This window comes from Cotesia glomerata, linkage group LG5 (genome assembly GCF_020080835.1).
Source record: "Cotesia glomerata isolate CgM1 linkage group LG5, MPM_Cglom_v2.3, whole genome shotgun sequence".
NCBI lineage: Eukaryota > Metazoa > Arthropoda > Insecta > Hymenoptera > Braconidae > Cotesia > Cotesia glomerata.
Genome location: NC_058162.1, coordinates 10,512,086 through 10,538,958, shown reverse-complemented (window position 1 = coordinate 10,538,958; position 26,873 = coordinate 10,512,086). Strand labels below are relative to the sequence as shown.

The window sequence follows — 26,873 nt, the reverse complement described above, 5'->3', positions numbered from 1 at the left end:
AATAACTGAAACTAAGGAAACGACCCAAACTTAGTGTAAGAAAAGTAGATTTAAGCGAAAGATGTATCAGAGTTTGTTAGACAAGCTGTACATCTGGTGCCAATAAATCTACATATATATATATATATATATATATATATATATATGAGATTTCCACCTATATATTGACTCATCACGATATCTCTGGAACCATAAGGCGTAGAGATTTGAAATTTTGTAGGAATAAATAAATTTTTTATCTCAGGAATGTGGACAAGATAGGATCATAATAACAAATTACATTATCATTTCTGCGACGTTTCGGTCATTTATTTGACCTTCCTCAGGCATCTGAAAATTTCACATGTTAATAACCAACAACATAACATAACAATTGTTACAAATACAATATTTACCATAATACGAATTCTAACAATCACTATCTTACATTGCACAGTTGCCTTAGTCATATAAATCTTTACAGAGTTAATAAAACTGGTAAATTTATTAATTAATTACAAACTCCAGAAATAAAGTCAACACGACACTTATAAAAATTGTTAATTGCATGGCACCAATTAGCCCGCCTCCAAAACATTAGGTACATGAATCATACTATACAATCTAAAAACATCTGTCATCTATACTAGCGCCAAACGCGCTAAGTATTAAATTCAAATTAAATATAAATACAAAATAAATATCAACTTTCCTTACAATGTAAAAATTATACAAATCACAATTACAATTAAAATTATTTCCTTCTTTTAGATTTATAATCTCTTAATATATCATTATATAAAATACTTAAATTATTAGTGTCAGTTCTTTTATTCACAGTATCATTTATTTTGATAAAGATCATTTCACTTACATTACGCTTCCACCAATTAATTTCTTTGTCTAAAATTTCTACATTTTCAAACGTGAAATTATGATGTTGATCAAAATAATGCGCTGCTAGTGCCGTTTTGTTCTCTTTTACTACGTTAATATTTTTACAATCGTATATATGTTGTTTTACTCTATTATTTAAATATTGTTTGGTTTGTCCAACATAACACAACCCACATGAGCAAGGTATTCTATACACTATTCCAGCTTGTTGTTGTTTACTTACTGGATCTTTTAACTTCGAATAGATGGAATTCGCTCTTAAGATGTTATAAAATGCTAATCTCACATTCGTTCCTATAAAACACCTATCTATTCTCTGTGATAGTTCTGCTACATAAGGAAATCGACAATATTTAATGCTATTATTAATATTACCCAAACTAGATGTTTTATTTTTCAAGTTCTCTTTAAATCTTTTAATAACGCTATCCACCAATAACAAATCATAATTATTCTTCAACAACATATTCCGAATCTTCTTGAAATTAACTTCATAGAAGTCACTACTACTCAGCCTCGACATTCTATCCAGTAAGCCTTTGATCATACCTATTTTTTGAGACCGAGGATGATTCGAATTCCAGTTTAACAGTCGACCTGAACTAATTGGTTTAATAAACCAATCAGTTAATAATTTCCCATCGGATCTTTTAACTAACACATCCAAAAAAGATAAACTATTATCTTTTTCCACTTCCATGGTAAATTGTATATTATTGTCAAAACTATTAAATAATTCCAAGATGTTATTTACTTCACCCTCTGGTATCGCTACAATAGTATCATCTACATATAACCTCAAGAAGTGAACATCGAACGGCAAAAGCATTAGAATCTGACCAATCACGTAATTCATAACGATGTTAGCTATTACTGGACTCGCAGGGTTTCCCATGCTGCTTCCTTCTATCTGTGAATAGAACTCCCCTTGATACACAAAGTAACTTCCCGAGTCGAAATTTAGAGCCCAAATAGAGCCTCCCAAGGTAGGACTCCGGTCGGACCTCTGGGCTCTAAGTCGGATCTATTCTCATGTTAAATTAAGTCCAACTTTAGACCCCAAAGTGGTACAAATTTCCGTTTTTACCACTTTAGTGTCTAAAGTCGGACCTAATTTAACACGTGCATAGAACCTACTTAGAGCCCAGAAGTCCGACAGGATTACTATAACGTATGCAAAATTTATTCTGCGCACACCAGGCCCCTATGATCCACAATTTTGTTATTAACTATAAAAATATTTTGAATAAAAAATTATTAGAAGAGAACTTTTATAGTTTTTAGTTCAAAGTGCATTTTGGACTCAGAAATTTACCAGATATAACATACGTTAGTCTAAACTTAAACACTCGCCTACCTAGCCAGAAGAAATAAATTAAATATGCCCTTACAAAGATTCGAACACACGACCCTACAGACGCGAAGCCGATGCTTAACCGATTACGCTACTACGAACGATAGTACGTGAATTAATTTTGTTTGAATATGAATTATTGACTGTATTGAAATATAGGTGACAAGTTAGAAATGTTGTCAATCATCGTTACTACTATACTAGAAAAGCTACGTACTATAATTAATTAAATTCAAAAGAATTTTTTTTAACTTCCCGCTAAGAAAATTGAAAATTTTCGAAAATCGGGAAGTTAAAAATATTTCGTAAAAATTGAAATAATTATTTATTAATTTTTACAAAATCTAAATGTACCTTTTCGGCTTTTTAAAATGTTTAAAGAATTTTCAAAAATTTTTAAACATTTTAAAAAGCTGTAAAAAAATTTAAATAAGATTTTAAAATATTTTCTTAAATTTTAAAGAGCTTTAAAGAATTTTTAAAAATTTTAAAATACTTTAAAGAATTTTCAAAAATTTTCCGTAATTATATAGAAGTGGGACTCAGGTTTTTTCAAATTATGAAATCACTATGAAAAATTGTTTTCAACCAAATGATTTTTTTTTTCTTAAATTTCATCGAAAATGGAATAATTTAAAAAAAAAATGAAATTAATATTTTTGGAAATTTTTTTTTTAATTGTTTAGTTTTTAATGCGTAACAAGATGCAAAGTTCAAATTCAACGAAATTTTAGTGTTTGACCATCAAATTATTGATCAAAAGTCAAAATTTTTATTTTTTACTTTTCAAATGCAATTACCTTAGCTTAAGGGATGATTTTGAGCTAAAGTTAAATTTTTATCATAAATCCGCCGCGGAGATAAACAATTTGAAGAAAAAAAATTCGAAAAATATTAATTTTTCGATTTTTTATCCTCAAAAAACATGCGAGCCCCACTTCTATATAATTACTAAATTTTCAACATTTTAAAAAGCTTTATAAAGAATTTTACAAAATATTTAAAAAATTTTCTAAAATCTCTTTACTTTCAAGTATAACGTTGTAAGGTTTGCATACAACTATCGCAGCAGGATCATGAGTGTTGTATAATATTCATTAGTAATTTGTTTATGGACTGGATCGCCTATACTAAAAATACAAAAATTATTAATATTATTAAAATTAATAATATTAATTTGAAAATAAATTTTTTTTTTTTTCAATGACAAATTTTCATATGTGATTTCTAAAAATTTTATGTACGTCTCTGGAAAATTATCAGTAATGAATTTATTCGCTGATATACCTCTGAGAGCTGTCAGTTTGAAAATACGAATTTTCATTAATTAACGGGTACAAATCTTAATAAATAAATAAATTACGATTGATTAGATTCTCCTTTACGACACAACTTAAAAAAGTTCTCTTGTATATGTTGTCTAAATAAAAAAAAAATTAATTAACAAGTTCACTGATAAATAAATAAATGGTAAAAATAATGATTTCAACTCTGTATCGGACTTCGGGGTTTAAAATCGGACCTCTTGAAGTCTAGAGAGGACCTCGAAGCTCAAAATCGGACCTCTCGATTTAAAAGTCGGACCTGTGGGTCCAATGTCGGTGCTATTCGGACTACTGGGCTCTAAATGGGTTCTATTCCGGACTAGGAAGCTCTATTTCGGCTTTAAATTTCGACTCAGGTTGAGTCATAACAAAATATTATGAGGTCCTCCAATACCTTCCTAGGAACTCTTACCAAGTGTTTGATGTTATCCCATGTATCCTCAATTACTTTAAGTATCAAGACTCGACGTACATTTGTGAACAATGACACCACATCTAATGATATCAGTACATAACCTTCTGGTAAGCTAACTGTTTTACTGAACGCCACGAAATCAAATGAATTTTTTACATTATATTGAAACGTTTCAATCACTGGAGACAATATTTCATGCAAGAACCTTGCCAGATTATAGCTCGGGGAATTGACACAACTGACCACTGGTCTTAAACTACAAGTTTGTTTGTGAGTTTTCCTCAAACCATAAATCCTAGGTGCAACAGTATAATTTGCTTTCAGATGTTTACCTTGATGTTCATCCACTATTTCCAATGTTACTAACTCTTTCACTAAATCATTTGCTACCTTTTGCCATTTGTTTGTAGGATCCTTGCTTAGTAATTTATACGTCTCTTTGTCATTTAACATCTTTCTCATCTCTCTTTCATACTCATCTTTAAACATTACCACTGTTGTGTTCGTTTGTCAGCTCTTGCAACAATCAAGTCAGGTCTCTCTTTTAGAAATTTTTTAGTAATGTATAAATTCTTTATTATCACTTTATGATTCAGCTTATCTTCTTTATTATAAAAGTTCGACATTACATTAATAGCTTTTGATCTCAAATTGTTTTTAACAATTTCTTTTTCCGCAATGTTACAATTATCCAACTTCACAGCTCCAATTCTAAATTCCAAATCTTTGATCACAGTCGGTATTACATTCCATTTCTCTTTTATTTCAATACCAAACTTTGGTTCCAAGTTCAATATCATTTCAACTTCCGGTGGAAGCTGCACATCAGTATAATTGTAAATATGTTTACCATCACTTGATAGATTCTGACAGTTTATCTTCCGTTTTATTAATGTATCAAACTTTCCAACATTTCTATCTTTTATTTTTTTAAAAGTATAATCATATCTTCTATTGTTCATTACCACACATCTATTAAATAATTGCTCAGAGACTAAACCTTTAACATACTCCTCTATCTCCAAAATCCGTTTCTTTAGTTGTTCCAATTTCCATAGTGTCACCTTTATTTCTAGACTCAATACCGAATTTTGAAATCCTGTAATTAATTTATCCGACATCTTCTTAAAAGGATGGTCTTCTATACTTAGTGATACGATACATTTAATATTATTACTAATGTGTTTCGGAATAATATTATTTGCACGGCACTTCAGCAAGAAAATTCTTCTGTTAATTAATGCTGCTAATTTTATCAAGTTATTTGACCATTCTTTCAAAGATCTTACCACTTCATCTCCTTTTGTAGAAATATTCCTTTCGCCGAGTAGAGGTCAGCTAAGAACGGATTTTACGAAATTCCACCCACAAGGGGGGTTGCGGGGGCGTTGACAATGAAAAATTCCCATTTTTAAACTATAGCTCCTATCTACTCCAAATTTAGTAGGAATCTCCTATATGTGATGTAGAAATTACCTATGAGCGGATTTTATGATAACTCATCCCCAATAAAGATTGCGGGGTAGGGGTTAACAATGAAAATAAAAAATTTCTAAACTATAGCTCCTATAGGTTTCAAATTTGGTAGGAATCATTTATATGTGATCCAGAAATGATCTAATAGTGGATTTTATAACAACCATAGAGATCATCTCACAATTAACTTCAATAAAGACTATTTCCGATAGGAATTGCGGGGATGGGTGCTAAAATCTAAAATTTTAATTTCCAAACTGTAACTTCTACAGACTCTAAATTTGGTGAGAATCTTCGTGTATGATATCAAGTTCAGCTAAGAATGGATTTTCTCGAATTCTAACCCTAGAAGGGATTGCGGGGGTGTTAACAACGAAAATCTCTCATTTCCAAACAAAAGTTTCTATGGGCTTGAAGTTTTGTTGAAACCTTTTGTTTATAATGTAGAAATTTTCTCGAATAGGATCTTATGAAATTCCTCTCCCATATAAGAGTGTGGGAGTGATAATTGTCAAAAAATTTATACTTTTCAAATACAGTTCCTACAGATATAGAATTTGATAGAATCTCAAGAGAAACAGGAACTTACGGGAATGGCCTCCAAGGCCAACGGATTTAAATATTTTCCTTTTTTAATAATTATATTTTCTCACAACAATCGTCTCTTTGGCAGCGGCAAAAAAAGTCATTGTAAGGTTTCCAAAATTTAACTTTACATGTAGCTATTGACTCAACGGACTAAGAATTTTACATACATTTTATTTTTGCTGATCACATAACCCATGAATTGTTCTTATTACCGGATCGCGGGAACGTAACAGATTGAAATGAATGCATTTTCTAAGCACTTGAGATGTGAAAAAGGAATTTGGCTATTTATTCTAAGAGAATTCGTTAAAAACATGTACAAATAAGTTTCTATGAAAAATTGATGTCACGGAGGAAATTTAAATTAACGGCAAAATTCGTCACGCTTTAAGCTAGCCAAATTTCAACTTCACTTATGAGACGCGCAATTACTTTAACTGAAACTTTCAATGATCATTTCAAATTTTTTCTTCGTTTCAGTCATTATTCATTTTTGGAAAAAAACCACTGGAATGTCATAGTGATTGCACATTAAAATTTACAATGAATATTAGCTAGAATAATCACAGGGATAAAAGGTACGGGCCAATCTGATGAAATTTGAAATCTGTACAAATCTAAACAATACTCCCATTAAATTTCAAGTCTAGATCTCTAAAAATACAATTCTATGAAGTGCCCAGCGGAGCGGGCGGGTAACAGCTAGTATATATATATATATATATATATACATATATATATATATATATATATATATATATATATATATATATGTGTTGTTATCGTAATATAAAGCGCGCTGGAGGGAAGAACACCTTACGCAAGTCTGAAAAAATTTCAAGCCAATGGAATGTTTTAGAGACTTCCCTCTGGACGACTTGATTTATAAAACTAAACCTTCAAAAGCTATTACAATTTATAAATTTTATTTCTATCATCATTATGGATTGTAACTGCACCGCTGGGATTATAAGAAGAGGAAATATTGCACTGGAATATACTGTACTGGATATTTTAAACCTTTTTTTTCCAACGCTTCTGATGCTGAGTGAAATTTTTACTCTCATTTTTTAATTTTTGATCATTCACCGCTTAGCTTTAATATTAAAAAGTAAGAGTATTTTTTCGAAATTAATATGATTATTAATCTTTAATTCTAACACATAAATAAATAATAAAATAATAAAAAAAAAAGTAATTTTCTATTTTTCTAAAAATGTGTAGATTGAATGTGGGGTATGAATAAAAAATTACTTTAGCATCGAATTAAATTAAAAAAAATGTCAGATAAGCTTCACAGAAAAGTAAAAAAATTATTTTTATTTTAATAACGCTTAAAAATTAACTCTCCTCTAGGAAGACAATTCAGCGACCGTGCTCAATCTGTTGGTGATTTTTGAAACTAGATCTAGTGAAAAAATTACATATGAGCATGTTCAGCTGGATTTATATATTAATCTAATATGGCCAATTCTTATATTAGGAATAATAAGAATATATCAAAACTTATTTTCTCCATTTATTGAAAATGAAAGAGTCCAAAAGTTATTATGCTGTATTATAATTTTTATAAATATTTTCTATTTATTAAGATTTAACAAAAATTGCAATCATTTGTTGTTTGTTGAATAAGGTATTATAAAATTATTCTATTATTTTTTGGTTAAATTAAGTTGTCATTTTTTTTTTCATTTACACCTAAAATGTTTAATTTTATTTTTGTTTATACCTAAAATGATTTTGTCAATATTAACATAAAAATTTATCAATAGAGTTTTTTTTTCTTTCTGTAAATTTTAGGAGTTTTGTTTTATGAAAAAAAAAGCCTCTGAAATAAAATAGCCTCTCGGTTTCCTCACACGTTTCTCACCACGCATGATGAAAGTAAAACCAGAATTTCTCATAAAAAATTAATAGTTCTGACCAATAGTATGGAAAAAAGGTTATACATTAAGAAAGATTGAGTTGAATAGTGTGTTGTATAGAGAAATATAAGACAAGACAAGTCCTCTTTTGATGACCGGTACTCTTGGGCAGTAAAACCGAGCATTTACGATTGGCCATGATGCCGAATGCTTTTGAAAGATGTTTAAGTTCGCTCTAGTACATCAGAGCAGATATACCGAGTAGTATGTGGAGGCTGAAGTACAGAGGGACCGAACTAGAGGAATTGTGAGGGAAGTATAGAGTAGAGAGGTATGATGAGAATCCTCAGCATTTAAACACTCCACTTAAACTCAGCAGATCCTCCAAGGAATACTAGAGCGAAGATAGACATGCTTTGTTTATATCTTCAGAAACTCTTCTTTACTTTATTTGTTAATCCGTGTCCATTCGTTTGTGCTGGTGTTTTATAACTACACACTCTAACTCTCTTTCTCTTTCGCTCTCTTTCGAAGGACCTCCTTACTGAGGGTTTAATAGAACGTTTCATGTAAGAACCAGAACAAGCGCAGCAAACCTCGTTAACATTTTTCGACTTCTTTCGTTTTTACCATCTTCCAGTGAAATTCGAGATAGAGGACTTAAAAACTGTCAATGACTCAATCAATCGATTCATGAAGGATGAAACTTTCAGGATTCATCATCAAGTCTGTTATATCTTTCAAGTTTTTTTTTTTTTTTTTTTTTTATTTAAAGTGAAAGTGTTAGTCGATTTTTAGATATCACACAGTAAAAAAAATAATACTTGATTTAAGAAAAATGTTATTGAGAAAATTTTATTCCTGTTTTGAAATTTTCAGTTAGAATGTATTTGAAAAATTCAGGAAGAAAATCAAGAAAATAAAACACGAGAAATTTTTTTTATCCTAAAAAAATTTTCTGCAAAAAATTTCCTCAGGATAAAAAAATAATTTTATTGAATTTTATTACTTGATTGAAAACTTTTCATCATTGTCAAATTTAACAAATATTTGATTCAAAATATTAAAATTATTTGAATAAAGATTAAATATTCATGACAAAAACTAAAAAAAGTTGCCTCAAGGATTTTTTGATTCTTCATGGAAAATTTTTTTTTTTTTAATAAAAAATAGAAACTTTTTGAGCCTTGAATATCGAATTAAAGACAAAAGTACGAATCTAAGGAAACATTTTAAAACATCAAAACTATAAATAACTAAAATGATTAATCAATCATAATTAGAGGGCAGGAAATAGAAGTACATTTAACTGAATGAAAAAAAATGACGGCATTTATAGATTGTAAACTTGGAAATCGGATTTTAGGTTGTTTTAGATTCACGCAACTTTTTATCCAATCAGAAAAAAAAAACTTTAATTTACGGTAGTATATAGACGTCTGGATTTAAATTTATAGTTTAATGGCTAACACGATTAATCCCGATGACTAAGTATATATAAATATAAATATATATCTGTAAGTACGTTTACGGCTGTAAAAAAGTAAGTTGGGATGCAAATGAGTGTATAATAAAAGAGCCCTCGGCATTTAATTGCTATCCACAGATTTTAAGTGGTAATAACTTTCAACGTCAATTCTTCTTGCTGAGAACACCTTGACTAATAACTTTGTAGCCTTTGCCTATTATATTATTTAATATATTTTTCATCAATTGTTTGAAGATTTAAATAATAAATCTTGAGTTTAATGCAATAATCATGGATTGTAAATTTTTCTTTAAAAATAACAAGAAATATTGTCAGTTAAAATAAACGATTTATTCAGTGATTAGTTTTTTAAAATACTGAAAAATGTAAATATATAAAATTACTAACACGAATGTTTATAAAATTATTGTTAATCGATCTTAGCGATTATTATATTTAAAATTTACTTTTTCTGTATCTAAATTTCATATATTGTAATTAAAAATATATAAAAAAATTGTTTTACTAAAGATTCTTAACTAAAAATTTTTAAGTCTTTGCATATACAATAACTAGAAGTTGCTACTATTGTAATTTGTAAATATCAATAAACTTAAAACTAGAGACCAAACACTTAGTTTTTATAAACTAAACAATAAACTCCCCACATTATGGATTAACGCTGAACTGGAATTATAATTTCCACAAAACAGATGACACTGTATACTCGTACTCGTTTGTGTAATTTCCGGGATCGTCGCAGCTGGCATTACGCATAAACTCGAAAAGTAACGTTCTTCCTAATAGTAATAGTACCTGCTAATAAAATTTTATCCTTATAATACTTATGTATATTATACATTTCTAGACTATTTTCTCGGTATCCATATCATAAATAAGTGCTTTATCAAACCACTTACTCAATATTAAAATCTTTTAGGTTGATTTTTCTCCAGCGAAATATAATCGCATCCTCCGCTGAAAATAAATAATGTTATATATCTGTTATCAAATACATGTATATTACAGTAGCTCGAAGATTTAGCCTCCGTAGGCGACATTTCACAATCTCATGACAGGTGTGCACTGCAAAAAAATAAACTCAGTAACAACACTCTATCAAGTGTAAACCCACGTTTGATTACTGCGTGGGACAGTTAATTTCAACGAGAAATTATTCTCTCTGTACTCATGGTATAGACTTTTAAATACATCTACATACATTCATTTATTTATACATTCATACTTACATTGGTACGTAGAGGATTAACGCGCTGTCAATAACACTAATCTATAATTATTCACCGGTAATTTTCCCGCCTTGGATAAAAACTATAAAAAAAATAATAATAAAAATCTGAAAAACTTTTAACTGGCAGGCCATCCCTAGAACTTCCCGATTTTTTGAGCTTAAAAAGCTCGAAAATTTTCCTATTGGTTAATTTCGCCGAGCTCAAAAATTTTCCTATTGGTTAACTTCGCTGAGCTCAAAAATTCAAAAGCTATAGCTGATATATATCAACAAAACGGGTGCCGTGACTAGATAACCGCGGACAAAATAACCGCGATAAAGTAACGGGGACAAAATAACCGGACGACAAAATAACTGCAGACAAAATAACCGAACGACAAAATAACCGAAGATAAATAAACCGTGGACAAAATAACCGGACGACATTATAACCATGTAATAAAATAACCAAATAATGAAATAATCGGACGACAAAATATAAGGATCATGTAGGGCAAGTGTGCGCAGTGGGCAAGAGTGCGCAAACCCATTCATTTGAGTCCCAAATACATGGGAATCTATAATAAAACTCAGAATAAAAATATTTTCGCATCAACACACACACACACACACACACACACACACACACACACACACACACACACACACACACACACACACACACACACACACACACACACACACACACACACACACAATATCTATAAAAAAAGGGCACATCAAAATAACAAGCTTCGTGTAATGGCCTATTTTCGAGTAAACACACACAAAAACCATATTAAAAGGGCGCAACACGATTACCCGCATTTGTGTTGGTTTCATTTCGAATAAACACACACAAAAACCTTGTTAAAAGGGCACAACACGATTACCCGCATTTGTGTTGGTTTCATTTCGAATAAACACACAAAATTCATGAAAAAAAGGGCACAGTAAAATAATAAGTTAACTTGTAGATCTATTTTCGAATCATATGTAAAGTTGACATCTCATCGTAAATAGAATTTTTTTCATAAATTTTAGAATCAAAATCTCTAAAACTTTTTGTTATTTAGTTGTTTCATTTATGATATTGAAATTTTATGACATTAATGTTAGCAGTCACTTAACCATTTTTTAATTTTTTTTAACAAATAAATTTTCCCAAAAAATCATTTTTGAAAAATTGTATTTTTTTATTTTTTAAAATTTCGACGTGTCAATTTTTTTTTTCCATAATTTTTTTGACAGGGGAAAACAGGTGATTTTCGGGAATTTTTTTGACAGGGGAAATCAAGGAATTTGGGAATCGGGTTTTTTTTTATTTTATTGAGGGTACATTAAAGATTAATAAATATGTAAGACAGTAATATTAGGTATTAGTGACGGAATTCAATCTGGTATCTTTGGTATGTTATCTAGAAGCTCATTAGAAGTGACAATCAGAGACAAATTCATCCGTTGTTAATTATTATTATTATTATAGTCGATCCTCTATAACTTAAAATAATTATTTGAGCATAATATGAACGTAAATAAGAAGCAAAAAAGTTCTTAAACCAAATAAAAAATTTTGTTTTTTAAATTTTGATCTAAATGTTTATTCCTGTGACTTGTTGACCTATTGATTAACTATAAATAAAATTACCTAACAATTATCTCACAAACAAAAATAATAAAAAATTTATTTATAATGTCACATTATTTTTAGTATTTTAAAAATAAATTATCGAACGGTCCTGTACAGTAGCAAGGTCGCGGTTGTTACGACTAAAAATATAACATAAATTACTTTATTATAGAACATTAAGATAATAATAACTAAAACTATGATAGACGTGGGATGGTAACAGAATATAAATAATGAATAATAAATTGAAATCTGTATCGTAACGGATGTTAAAATATAATATTCGTATTTCGTATTGGTATTGTGGAATTAATCTGTTCGATGTCCTCACCTGTCTCTCGGTATCTGCCGACGCAATAGTTGGTGAGAGGAACACTGAAACATGATACACAGTTATAGGTATTAGGTGCTGGTTGCAGTACGCTCTTGTTGTAGTTGTTGTATTGTCTTGTTATGTGTTTTCTATTTCAATTATTCATATCTGTTGACAACGACCACGTGCTTTGCTATTCTCATTTTTATTTTATCGAATTTTACTATTCCGATATCAATAGAAATGCACTTTAAATCAATCGTTTGATATTTATATTAATTATAATTTATAGTAAGATAAATTTTAATATAAATACAATGATGAATTACTTGATTATTTTTACACAAAAGCTTATTAAAAGTTGCCATCAATTATCTATCATTAAGAGTAATACCCTCGGAAACTGACCAATCAGAGGATTTAGGTTCATCAATTTTAAGAGGCTTAAAAAGTTTGAAGCTACTTTGAATTAAGCTTTGAGTTTCTGACCTAACGTTGTCCTACGCGTAATCTCAATTCTACGACTTGACGGTTTTTATGACTTTGCAAATTACACTGAAAAAAACTGGTTGGTTCAAGATAAATATTGTTGATAAAAGAACAAAATTATTTTGTATTCAGAATTCTTGAATCAAGATATTTCATCAGTTGTCTTAATCCAAGAGTTTCTTGTTTTAGTTTTTATAAATGACATTTGTTCGGGAATAATTGACGCTAAAATATGTGCTGTTAATGACAAGAAAAAGGAATAATTTAAAGTACTTTTTAACTTCCCGCTAAGAAAATCGAAGATTTTCCAAAATCGGGAAGTTATTGTTTTCACCCCGTTTTACGAAAATCGAGTTTTCATTGAATCTCGACGTTTCGAGGTCCTAGGAAGCTTCCCTGACTATTCCCCTGATGGTGTCTGTATGTATGTATGTATGTATGTATGTATGTATGTTAGGGTGTTCCAAAAAAAGTCGATAATTTTTTTTTTGCTCGACGGGCAGAAAGCGTCAACTTTCGGCCCGCTGCGCTAAACGAAAGTGCCGCTTCCTGCCTTCGTCGAGCAAAAAAATAGTATACACTCCACGGAAGTAAATAAGAAAGCCTCAGATCACATGTTTGTCAACCTCAGCTTCGCCTCGGCCGACAATTACATGTAATCTGAAACATTTCTTACTTTACTTCCCTAGGTATGTAATATACTATTTTTCGATTGCATGTGAAATTCTTGTTATATATGCTGTAAAAAAAATTCTGTCAAAATTTGAGCCCTAAATATCAACTTGAAGAACTCCATCACCGAATTTGAAGATTTACCATTGATTTAACATGGAAAAATGATTTTTAACCTTCATTTCTCCTGCAAACTATGTAGAACATTATTTTTCGGAAAAACCATCACTGATCCTTGTTCAGTATTAAATTCTGTAAAAAAAAAATCTCTTAGGGTCCAGTCTCTAACGTCAACCCTCTCATTTTTATTTGCGTTAAAAAATATAGATTTTTTGAAATTTCGATTTTTTCCATTTAATGTGTAAAATTTTGATATCAGACCATTAAGTTGGAGGAAATTTTAGTAGATCGTTCAGTGTTTCACAAATCTGTGCCAAGAAAATTTTTTGTATCACTTTTGGCTCCTAAATTGTAAGGTTTGCAGTATCTATTTTAATGATTATTCGCTATAATAATAAATTTTACGAAAAATTTTAAAATCTATCAACAAAATATCAAAATTTCTTTATAACAGTCAACAAAACGCTGTATTTACGCTTCAATTCTTTCAATTTTATTATTTTTTTTCATTTAATATAACAGTTTTTGACTGTAACATAGAATTTACACACGGCCAAAAACTGTTAAGGGAGGATGAGGCACAACGGCCCACTTAAGCTGATTATTTCTTTTGTGGTTTCTAACCATTAAATTTGTTTATCTTCCGTCTATTTCGAATAAATCAGTCGAAATTTTGCAGAAAATCGAAAAAAAAAAATTTTTTTTCTGGGGCACGACGGCCCACTCACCAAAAAAAGCACATAAAGAATTTTTTTTTACTGAAGCCATTACCATAAAAATATGGAGATTCTCCTCCCAGAAAAAGTCGTAGAGGTAGTTGTCGACTAGTGCCAGATTCTCTGGCTCCGCGTCAAACTTGTGCTCCAGAGCATCTAAAATGTCTCTCCAATTTGCGCTGTTAAATGCGTTTTTGACATCTAGCGTGAGGAGGAGACATACTTTACGAGCTTTGAGGCTACCAGACCATGCTTGTGTTGCTGTCTTTATAACTTTCTCGATCGCTCCGACTGTCGAACGACCATTCCGGAAGCCATGCTGGTTGGTGGCAAAACCTCCAGCAAGGTCGATGTCGTTGCGAAGTCTCCCTTGTATGAGCTTCTCGAGCAGTTTTCCAGCAATGTCTAGCATACAGAGTGGTCTAAACGACGAAGGTGTTACGGGGGTTCCCTTTCCTTTGTCTAAGAGAACCAATCTCTGCCGCTTCCAGACCGCGGGAAACGTGCCAGTTGCCAAGCATGCGTTGTAGGTGTTCAGGAGTATGTCTGGGTATTCCAGGGCTACAATCTTGATCACCGCTGCCGGGATGCCATCAGGCCCAGGTGCCTTTCCTGTTTTGAGTGACTTGGCCGCGTCTTGTAGTTCCTTAGTTGTGAAGGGTGTTTCCTCACTGTTTTTAGCGTAGTGTTTCTTCTCCAGTGGCGGGTATTTGGGGAAAAGCTCCGCTACAATGCTGTCCATTAAGGCATGAGACTTCGGCGCTTCTGGTGAAGCCTTTCCAAGTCGTTTGGTGAAAATTTAGTAGGCTTTGCCCCAGATGTCCTTGTCGAGATCATTACAGATCTGTTTCCACAATATCGCTTTTTTTGCTTTAATGGTTCGTTTCGCGGCTCTCGTTGCGCGGCGACGTAGCTTATGACATCTTTTGCGAAGTTCTGCTATGTCTGTTGACAACCAGTACGCCGGCCTGTGGAAACTCCTATTTTTCAGCCGCGGCATAGAGGCGTCACATGCGGCAGCAATCTCCTTCATCATATTTAGCACTGCCTTTTCCGTCTCGCTGCAGGTATCCGGAGTCGGGTTGTTCTGAAGGATAGACCAGCTTCGTGCAAGTGAAGCTCGCAATGCCTCTGGATCACAAGCCTTCTGGCATTCCACTTCCGCTTAGAAAGGTCGCGTTGTGAAACCGGAGTAGATGACAATCCAACGTTGAATGTCACAAACTGGTGGTCACTGCCACTGTATTCTTCGGATAAAGTCCAGTCTTCGATCATGTTGGCAGTCCTTGGAGTTGCCAACGAAATGTCGAGGATGGACTCTTGGTACCCTGGTCTTCTAAAGGTCGTGGTGCTCCCGGTGTTCAGCAATTTACCCGTTTGACCTCCAGGCTGTCAGTGAATTCACGTTTGAGTGCTTCACGGACTTCGCTCTCGGTAGAGATTTCGTCCAAGTCGAGGATCTCGATCGTTGTTGTTGGTGTTAGCGTCTTGACCGTGCCGATGTTTGCAGTGGCTGACCTTACTGCATCGGTAAAAGCCTTGCTGTCTTCGGTCTTTCGAGCCATTTCAAGGAGAACGCCTCCGTGTTTCGTCTTTTTAATAGACTTTATGTCTACGCCCGTCTCGACAGGGCTTACCTTGGCCTTGATTTCCTTTAGGATGTCAGCATAAGTTTGGCTGTCTACTGGTTGGACAAGAACAGCCTTAGTTCTTGTCTTCTTTCTCCTCGGTTTCTTAGAGGCACCCTTACTTGACTGGTTTTGAGCTTTATTAGGGAGAGCCGCTGTTTCATGCTCTTTTTCCTTCTTCTTCCTATTTCGGTCCACTGTAGTCCAGACGTCCTCCCGGGCTGTCTTTTTCTGTGGTAGCTTCTCGATTATTGAAAAAGGGCTGGGCGTGGACAGCTGCCTCTTCTTGTTTTTGTCCTTTCCTTGCTGTGGTAATTTTTTAGGAGTGACCAAAGATGGCTGTGGTTTTTTGGCCAGACTCGGAGTTGTTTGGGTCGTTGAAACCGACATGCCTGGTGATTTGTTGGCTAACCTATATGCTGTAGTGATAGATGTAACCAATTTTCTAATCTCATGATGGAGATTCTTCTTGTCTTTTATAAACTCGGCTAACTCTTCGATCTTGATGACGAGCCTCTCCATTGGTGACTATTGGCCTGTAACGGTCGGTACAGAGTTGATTCTTCCTCGGTAGGTTTGATTAGTGACAGGAGCAAAGGGTCCTCCACTTTTTGGAGGAATGTTGCTCAGCTGTCCGTTCTCTGCCATCTGGGCTGATTTCGTACTCCCTGTAACCTTGCTAGCATTGCTAGACAGCAGAGCCATGGGGTCTACTCCGCTGTTCAAACGGTCGCTTGATAACGACGAGTTCAGGCCCGTTTGCATGCCTTCCCTCGCCGGCACTGAGGTATCCCCACTCTGCACCGTAGACGATGTTTGAAATTGATCTGGCATTTTCATATCATCTTTTGCTAGGTTTTGGTCCACCCAGAGTATTCTATTTCCTCGGTACCCGACGCATCTGGCGTGCAGATATGCCGGGCATTCCCCTATCCGCCTCCTGGGGAGGCTCCCAATGCGGGACCCAGCAAGCCCGACACGAGGTGTGTGTGTGTGTGTGTGTGTGTGTGTGTGTGTGTGTGTGTGTGTGTGTGTGTGTGTGTGTGTGTGTGTGTACAATCGCGTGCATTAATTCGGGTAGGTTTCTATGTTTACAGTTTTTTTGCCACTTCTAAATTTGGCCGTTTCTAAACTCTAAACTTTGAAATCTGTAAATTTAGCCGTTTGTAAATTTAGCGAAACGTAAAAAACGATATCACTAAAATGAGAAAAATATAAATAATTTCAAAGATAATTTATGCCTATAATAAAATTTGACAAAAGAAAAAACGTCCATGTAAAAAAAATGAAATTCCTAAATAATGCCGTTTGTAAAATCAGCGAGTTAAAATCTTGGAATTATTAAAATAACGCTAGCTTTAAAATAGCCGAATTAAAAAAGAAGAATTATTAAAATTCTTTCATATTAAAATGTAAAGAGTTGAAAAAAAAAAATATTTAAAAAAATGAAATTAAAAAATTGGAAAATAATAAATTTAGCCGATTGAAGACCTCGCCACGTGAATTTAACCGATTCTAAATTTGGAAATTAATAAAATTAGCCGATTCTAAACTTGGAAATTAATAAAATTAGCTGATTCTAAACTTGGAAATTAATAAAATTAGCCGTTCGTAAACCTCAGAATTCTCGAAACTAGCCGTTTCTAAACCTTGCAATCCTAAAAATTATCATTTATAAACCTCATAATTTATTAAATAATCCTTTTATTATTATATGAGAGGTTTCCACCTATATACTGACTCATTATGACATCTCTGGAACCATAAACCCTTGAGACTTGAAATTTGGGAGGAATATTCCTTTTGCCGAGTACAGGTCAGCTAAGAAACTAATTTTAAAACATTTAAGTAATAATTTCGCTGAATTCCAATCTTATAGCAGCTATAGAATAAAAGTTTTAATTTTTTTGAACTTAACAAAATATTCCTTTAAAAAAGAATATTCCTCCCAAATTTCAAGTCTCAAGGGTTTATGGTTCCAGAGATGTCGTGATGAGTCAGTATATAGGTGGGAACCTCTCATATAATAATAATAATAATAATAATAATAATAATAATAATAATAATAATAATAATAATAATTTTTAGGATCGCAAGGTTTAGAAACGGCTAGTTTTTCGAATCCTGAGGTTTACGAACGGCTAATTTTATTAATTTCCAAGTTTAGAATCAGCTAATTTGATTAATTTCCAAGTTTAGAATCGACTAATTTTATTAATTTCCAAGTTTAGAATCGGCTAATTTTATTAATTTCCAAGTTTAGAATCAGCTAAATTCACGTGGCGAGGTTTTCAATCGGCTAAATTTATTATTTTCTAATTTTTTTATTTCAATTTTTTAAATATTTCTTTTTTTCAACTGCTTATATTTTAATTTGAAAGAATTTTAATAATTCTTTTTTTTTTGATTCGGCTATTTTAAAGCTAGCGTTATTTTAATAATTCCAAGTTTTTAACTCGCTGATTTTACAAACGGCTTTATTTAGGAATTTTATTTTTTTTACATGGACGTTTTTTCTTTTGTCAAATTTTATTATAGGTGTTAGAATCAGGATATTCGGAAGGAGAAATTCAACAATATAAAGAGGATTTAGTTTAATTTATAAGAGTATATTTAAAGTCAAAGAATGGCACGAGTGCTTTATTTAAAGTATTGAAATAAAAAGATACAAATTACAAGTATGTAAGTTAACAATGATCCGCACAAGTGGTCAGCACGAATGTCAGAAAGACACTAACTGTGGTTCCTTCTTTTTGGTAAGACCCATGTACTGAGGGTACAAAAGGGTCATAAAATTGACCGAGTTACTAGATTCCAGGTAACTCTGTACGCATCTCCGATGCTGTATGTATCGCTGTTATATTCCAACAATAGGCATAAATTATCTTTGAAATTATTTATATTTTTCTCATTTTAGTGATATCGTTTTTTACGTTTCGCTAAATTTACAAACGGCTAAATTTACAGATTTCAAAGTTTAGAGTTTAGAAACGGCCAAATTTAGAAGTGGCAAAAAAACTGTAAATATAGAAACCTACCTGAATTAATGCACGCGATTGCATGTAAACCTCTCATAGCTTTTGAACGGCTTGACCGATTTGATCGCGGTTGGTGCCATTTGAAAGGACCTAAGCAAACTTAGATTTTGAATACACTTTGGAACGATTCGGACCGGTAGATTTTGAAAAATCGCAAAAAAACTATAAAAAAAATTTTTTTTTAATGTGGTTTTTTTGGAATAACTTTTAAACGGCTTTACCGATCAATTCCAAAAACTAATCAGCTCTTAAAATCAAAAAATCACATCGATCGCCGCCAGTCTGGTCAAAATCGGTTTATTCGTTCGTGAGTTATCGTTTACGAAAGAAAACCGAAAAAAGTGTTTTTTTGGAATTACTTCGAAATTTTCCGTTCTATCAATTTAAACGACGATTCTTCATGAATCTTAAAAAACTGCGATGAATGCCACCAACCGCGTGAAAATCGGTTCATTCATTCAAATCCATAAAATTTTTCAATGTTGAACTTTTTCTCTCTACCCTCTTCAATTTATTATTTGAAAGTAATTCAAACTGGATATCTCAAAATAAAATTTGACTTTTAAAGAAAATACCTTTCTTAAATAAAATATTTTCATTTTTTTTAGTATAAAAGCCTTTAAAGTGGCTACCAAACCAGTTGAATTTTTTTTTTCCTCCAAGTAAGCTGTAATTTTTAAAGTACCACACCATAGTGCAACATAGTAATGTAAGCAGGAACAGAGCGAGCACTACAAGTGAATTCCCTGTCAACAATGAAAGAATCATCAATTATGTGGGTGGATGGGTGCTGTGTTGAAGATAACGGAATTAAAATAATGTTAATATAAAGGCTTCTTCACTCCAATACCAATTTTAAATCTGCAATCTGCAATAACCAGCTAAGCACTTGGGTTTGAATTTTTACCGAGTTAAAAGCAACTGAAGAAAATAATGAGATTTTGTTTATTGTTTCAGTAAAATGTTTCTTTATGTGTTGTACGTGGGTACAGAAAAACTTTTTAGCCAACGATATACAGCCGAGTGGAATTTTCTTAAGAGCATACATATTGTTCTTGCACTCTCTCATGTATACTATTTACTATTTAGTATTTCATATTTGCTTACACATAAATCATTATATTGCAAGCAAGAACGTGATATTTTAAAATGTCAACTTTTTTTGTTCACTTCATCATATATTTTGTTCTAGTTTATTATTGAGGAAAATTTATGAATTTGAAATTAGACAGACGATTTTTTAATTTTATTGCCTGACTTTTCATAACCAGTCTATTAATTTTTTAGCAGAAAAAATATTGAACCTCGCACGAAAAAGAAAATTTACATGAATTAAAAAAATTAACAATGAAGATCAAATTAATCTTAATCCAATTTAATTTTTATCAACGCAAAAAACTTTTGTTCGCTTCTCGTGGAAAAATTTCAGCATTAATAAAATTTATTATGATTTTTCAATTTTTTTATTTTTACTGGAAATTTGTACGTCAATTCAAAAATCAAATTTAAAAGAAATCGATTATGGAATTAACTAAATTATAAAAAAATGACAGATAGGCTTTTTAGGATGGTCAAAAAGTTAATTTTTATTTCATAAGTTAATTCGTCAAACGTAACTCTCTTGTAACGAGACGATTTAGCGACCATGTGCTCAGTTAGTATTGGATTTTTTCAACACTAACTAATAAAAAATTATATATAAACATATAAGGGCATATAAAAAAATTTTTTCATGAATGAAAAAAAATATTATTTTACCCAAGATAATTATTGCCTTTATAAATATTTTCTTTAATCAGAAAAATTTCACTCTACTCAATAATTAATTTTTTCAATGTGTCCATGATTATTAACCAACAGAAATGTAATCAAACTCGTTATTGCTTTAAATTGGCCAGAAGCGATCATTCGGATCTTCTGTTGTACTTACATAAAACTAAAACTCGTAAATCCGTTATCCGTTAAATTAAAATCTCAGCGTGAATATCGCCCGAGAGAGCATCAGTCTTGATACTTATTCTCTTATTCTTTATAAGTAATATTACTTCATTCGCAATCATCTTCGTCGCAAAAAGCACTTATATTGTTTTTTTTTCTCAACTTTTACTCCACTATCAATAATCTTCGCGGTTTCATAAACGCAATACTGTTATTTTTTTGCTATTTCTACCAAATTTTCTACCAAATTTTTTCGACGCATTTGAATTTTTAATTTTTTGTTAAAAATTAACATTAAGAAATTTTTTATAGAATCAGTTTTTCATTGAGAAAGAAAAATAATAATACATAAAAGCTAATGATCAATTTTCGCAAAAGAATAAAAAATTGTCGATACCGTTAACGACAGAGCGGAAGTATAATACCTTTTAGAATAAAAGACCAAACAAGAATTGAACCTGCATGTGCAGCACAGCGTGGCGTGAAACTTAACTTTAACGATGAGCCGATCGTGTATCCAAGTATATTATACAGATAGATGTATAAATTTATTTACAGAGCAAACAGTTAATATTTATGTACTCGAGAACTGAATCTGGATATGATTTACTGCGGGAACTGTCGGAAAAAAGCTCATGTGTTGAGACAGATTCCACACACTTGTTTAGTTAACTTGCGGTATATATATATATATATCTTCACAGAAAAAAATATAGCTTAGTAAATATTTCAAGTGAATATTTTTTTCAAAATTCCAGTCTTGTTTCAAAATATTTACATCTCTTAAAGCCGATCTACGATTGCAGCTTTATATATCTCTCCTAGACAAAGAAGAATTTTGAAGAAAACGCTCTGCTACTTAATAGATATTTTAATTATCTATTTCGTACATATGGATGATTCTCTGTAAGGATGTTTTTTGCTGTCCCAGGCATTTTTTCATTAGAAAAATTGTTATTTTGTTACTAAAAAAAATTTATTACGAAAGTAAAAAAACATTTCTATTTGGAGCATTGAAAACTAAAATGGAATAAATTTTGGTTTTTTTGCTATAAATTCGTAAACCACCGAAATGTCAGTCCCCTGGGCTGTCCCAGTCCCAAAATTAAAACTTTAAGATTAAATTTTAAGTTATTCGTCAATAATATATAATTTGGTCCATAATGTTTATAAACTTAATTAGTTAACTAACAATCTTCTTCAATAAAAAGTACCGAAAGTTAATTTTTTTCATTAAATTCATTAAACCAAAGTATGTCCCAGGCATTTTAAGATCAGTCCCCTGCCAGAAGTTCAAAGCCAAAAAAAAAAATCTAGCGTGTTATTTTACCTTTTGTAAGGTTTATGAGGATATAACTAGCCGTAAGTTAATAACCATAGGACTGTTAGCGCTTTATCGCCATTTTATTTAGTGTTAAAGCACCGTTTGTTCTGGAAATATGTGTCTGGGCCACTTCAAAACTCAGTCCCCTGGCAGCTATTTTTGTTTATAATTTATTTATAAAATTGGATCCATAAGTCTTAATATTATTCTAATTAATGTAAACATTCATTGGGAACTTAAAAAGTTGAATGCATTGAAATAGTTTGCTTGATTTTTCTCAATTTGATAAAAAAAAATCAGTCCCCTGGCAGTCAGTCCCTTGTCATCCCGAGTCGAAATATCAGACCCGTTTAAGTTGTAAAAGTTTCCAAATCCTTTGTAGTTCAATTCCCCGCCTTAGAAGACGCCTGTTTTGGCAGTAAAAGTCGGAGTGAACTATGGATACAGTGAAAACAGGTCCACTGAGTTCCGTTTTCAATGTAAATTTTATCCAAAGAATAATAATAATAATGCAAAGTCGAAACTCAGACCCGTTTTAGCTGTAAAAGTCGGGGTGAACTAAAGACATAGTGAAAACAGCTCCACTGAGTTCCGTTTTCAATGTAAATTTTATCCAAAGAATAATAAATAATAATAATAATAATAATAATAATACTTATATCATTATTAGTAGATTTCATAATAATCTAACTATTGCAGTCGTCCTTATAGCGCAACTTTTAAAAAATTCACCCATTTTTTTAATCAGCTTGACAAACTGAGTCAGAAAATATCTTTCATTCAAAAGTTTATATGTCGCGTTCCAGATACCATAAAAGCGTATACCGGCAAAAGGCCCCGGTGAAAAGCTATCGGTGCGTATAAAATAATTTTTTTCGGGAATCGACGAATTTTCGTCTGAAATGTGCAGAAATGCAGAAAAATAGTATATTACACTATTAGGGCAGAAAGTTTGAGATTTCTGCACTGCGCGTCATGATGCGCAGTTCAGAGCTCTCAAATTTCTGCCCGTGTAATGTATACTATTTTTCTTTATAGCCGGTCGAAAGTACGTTAAATATTTCATGTACTGTATCGAAAAAAAATTGATGCCTGCCCCCGACATTTGCGGCACGAGCGAAGCGAGTGCTGCTGGTCGGGGGGGGGGGGGGGCATCAAATACAAAAAAATTAATGTAAAATCAAATGAAAAATAATTAAAAAACATTTTTTTTTTTTAATTTTTAGATTAAATAAAACTAAAATTTCTTGAATTCAACAAACATAATAAAGATTATTCTCGGTTAAAAATAGAAAAAACGAGCATATTATCTGAAAATTAACAATAATTAATAAAAATCAAATTAATTTGTTATTACTGCGTACATTTTTCTAAATAATTCATTAATTAAATAAAGTTGATCCATTTTACACACGTCACTGTCAAACTGAATCTCAGTACAGTACAACCTGGTTATAAGTTACATCGGATGATCTACTCACTCTTACGACAGTTATATTTTTATCTATATCTCTATCTATATATGAAATATTTCATGTAAGTAGAAGAAAGAAAGAAATATAACCAAGTTGTATTGTACCATCAATCGTAAATGATCAGCGTAAACAAATAGTATATTACACATCTAGGGAAGTAAAGTAAGAAATGTCTCAGATCACATGCCGAGGCGAAGCCGAGGTCAACAAACAAGTGATCTGAGGCTTTCTTATTTACTTCCCGTGGAGTGTATGCTATTTTTTTGCTCGACGAAGGCAGAAAGCGGCAACTTCGTTTAGCGCAGCGGGCCGAAAGTTGACGCTTTCTGCCCGTCGAGCAAAAAACATAGTTAGTAACAAATGACTAATGTCAGTCGCGGTAGCGAAAGCATTTACTCCCGCTGTTATAGAAGGCGAATGTGTAGCTTAATCAATGCACGAATCTTTAACTTTCTGCCTCGAAATAGGTGCAAAAGATGCGTACTTTCGACCGAGGTATAAAGAAAAAATTTTATACGCTCTTATGGCTCCCGGGACCCACCTCGGATGCCACAAGGGCGTATAACAAGATTTTTTTTTTCGGGAATTAACTTATTTTTACCTGAAACGTTGAGAAATACAAAAAAAAATTTTCTCAAAATAAAAATTATTTTTGAAAATTTAATTTTTTTTGTCCAAAAAAAATTTTTAGTTTGGAGAAAAATTTTTTTTTGCATTTCTGCACGTTTCATACAAAAATAAAATGATTGACAAAAAAAATGAACCAATATATTTTTGTATTAAACGTGCAGAAAAGCAAAAAAATATTTTTTTGGGAACCGACGTATTTTTTCGTGAAATGTGCAGCAATGCAAAAAAAAATATTTCACCATTGGACTTAGAAAAAAAAAATTAAATTCTTATTCTACGCCCTTATGGCATCTGTAACGCGATTTGTTAGCGATTGCTAAAAATGAAAATTTATTATTTAACCGAAAAATTGCATACCGTCAAAATTGATATAGTCTTAAAAAAATTACAATATAATAATTTACAGTTGAATTTTTAATATTGAGAATTTTATACATTAAAATTTATAATAAAGCATTAAAAATGTACAGAATGATGTACAAATTCTAAAGTATTATAAGAACTTGGCTTACGCATTTTTTTAATTAATAAACATTTTTAAAAAATAGTTCATATTTATTAAAACACAATATTAAATAACATAAATTTTATAAATAATGAACCGTCACACTTCGTCACTGCATAAATTTAGCTTATAACAATGATGAGAGGTATATTAACCTATTCGCTATGAGTGTGACTGCAGCGCCAGTCAAAATATGAACTACGGGAGGCTGTCAGAGTATGTTTTTATACGTATGTCAATAGCAAGAAACATAAAAATAAATAAATTTTATAAATAATTGTAAAAAAAAAAGTTATAAAAAATGTGTGACAATTTTATACACCGATAGAAGGATTTGTTTGTTAATGAATATTTTTTAACTGTTAGCAAATATTTATTTAAAATCAAAAGCAAAAATAGCATTTTCTTTTGACACTTTTTATAATCCTATAGCTGGAATACATGATAATAATTCAATTCACTAAATAAATTAACCTTTTTAATATTTATAAATACAAAAGATAATTATGAGCTATGATAGAATTCGGTATTTTACAATAAACGTTATTATAATGTAATATAATTAATACAAATAATTTATAAAAATGATTTTTGTTTATAAGAAATCTTCATATCATATGATATTACAAGCAAAACAAATTCACTCAACAAAATATTTATTAACTGTTAATAAATATTCGTTAACTATTAATAAATAGTTATTAACTATTAATAAATGTACTTTCCTACCAAATAAATATTTATTGAATGTTAAAAAATATTTATTAAAGTTTAATAAATTAAATAATTGTCTTCAAATAAATTAAATTATTAATAGTTAATAAATCCTTTTATCAGTGTAATAATTGCAGTTTTGTTTTTTAGTTAAACGAATCAACAACAAGTACGTATAATGATAAAAAATAAAAAAGATTGCAGTAAATATTTCTGCTGGTATTTTTTAAGACACAACAACTCTGGTGTCTCATTTTTTTTTAATTTATTAAAATTAAAACAAAATAAATACTTCCACGTGTACTTACTTACAATTTTAGGAATAATAGCCTCCCGTAACTCCGAAAGTAACCACTGCGAACGCTTCAGTCGATTTCATTTCCCCTACCATGGCTTCACTCAGAGCGAATCGGTGGTACGGTGTAGGGGTTAGTTATCGGTCTGGCAAGCGCGCGTCTCGGGTTCGAATCTCGGTTAGAACGAATGCGATTTTCACTTTATTTCTAGAGATAGCGAAAGTTAGGTCTAAATAAAGAGTCAAGCGGGTCTAAACATGTGTTAGCTCTACATTAAAAATAATATAAAAAAAAAAAATCGAAAAATTCTTTTTTGTAATACCAACCGCGAAACTTGGATTTTCGAGCTATAGTTAGGAGGGGTAAAATAAATGATATCTGGTCATCTATAGTTGAGTCTACTTTTCACGCACACGTAAGGATAAGTGACATCTCTCTCTCTATCTGTCTCTACATTCCCGCATGGATGCTAAAAAGTACTATAGGATATTTAGTTTCGTTTATTTCTACAATCATCCACCAGGGAGAGTATGAATCGAAAAAAAAAAATCTTGGTGACAAGTCGATTCTTGTAAACAATTTTACTAATATTTTAGTTTGTCATTTATTTACGTGTGACAGCTCATAAATGAATAACATTTTATTTGCATCCTCTCAAATCCGAGTTTCGCCGTTGCTATTACAAAAAATTTTGTTCGATACAAATCCGCAAAGGTTGGTATTTTGGTAATAAACTTGAAGTGATGACACTCGTCTGAGATTGTAAATACATTCTCAACAAAACCTC

The 26,873-nt window shown here is 31.5% G+C and overlaps 1 protein-coding gene and 1 long non-coding RNA gene across 2 annotated transcripts in view; one reads left to right on the top strand and one right to left on the bottom strand.

Moving 5' to 3' along the window:
- The window catches only part of LOC123265062 (uncharacterized protein C15orf61), a 197,482-nt gene that overhangs the window by 76,892 nt on the left and 93,717 nt on the right, over nt 1-26,873 (bottom strand). The window lies entirely within an intron of this gene.
- Nucleotides 25,920-26,200, top strand: LOC123265064. The gene is made up of 2 exons (XR_006509493.1): nt 25,920-25,959; nt 26,111-26,200. It is a non-coding gene; the product is annotated as an uncharacterized LOC123265064 (long non-coding RNA).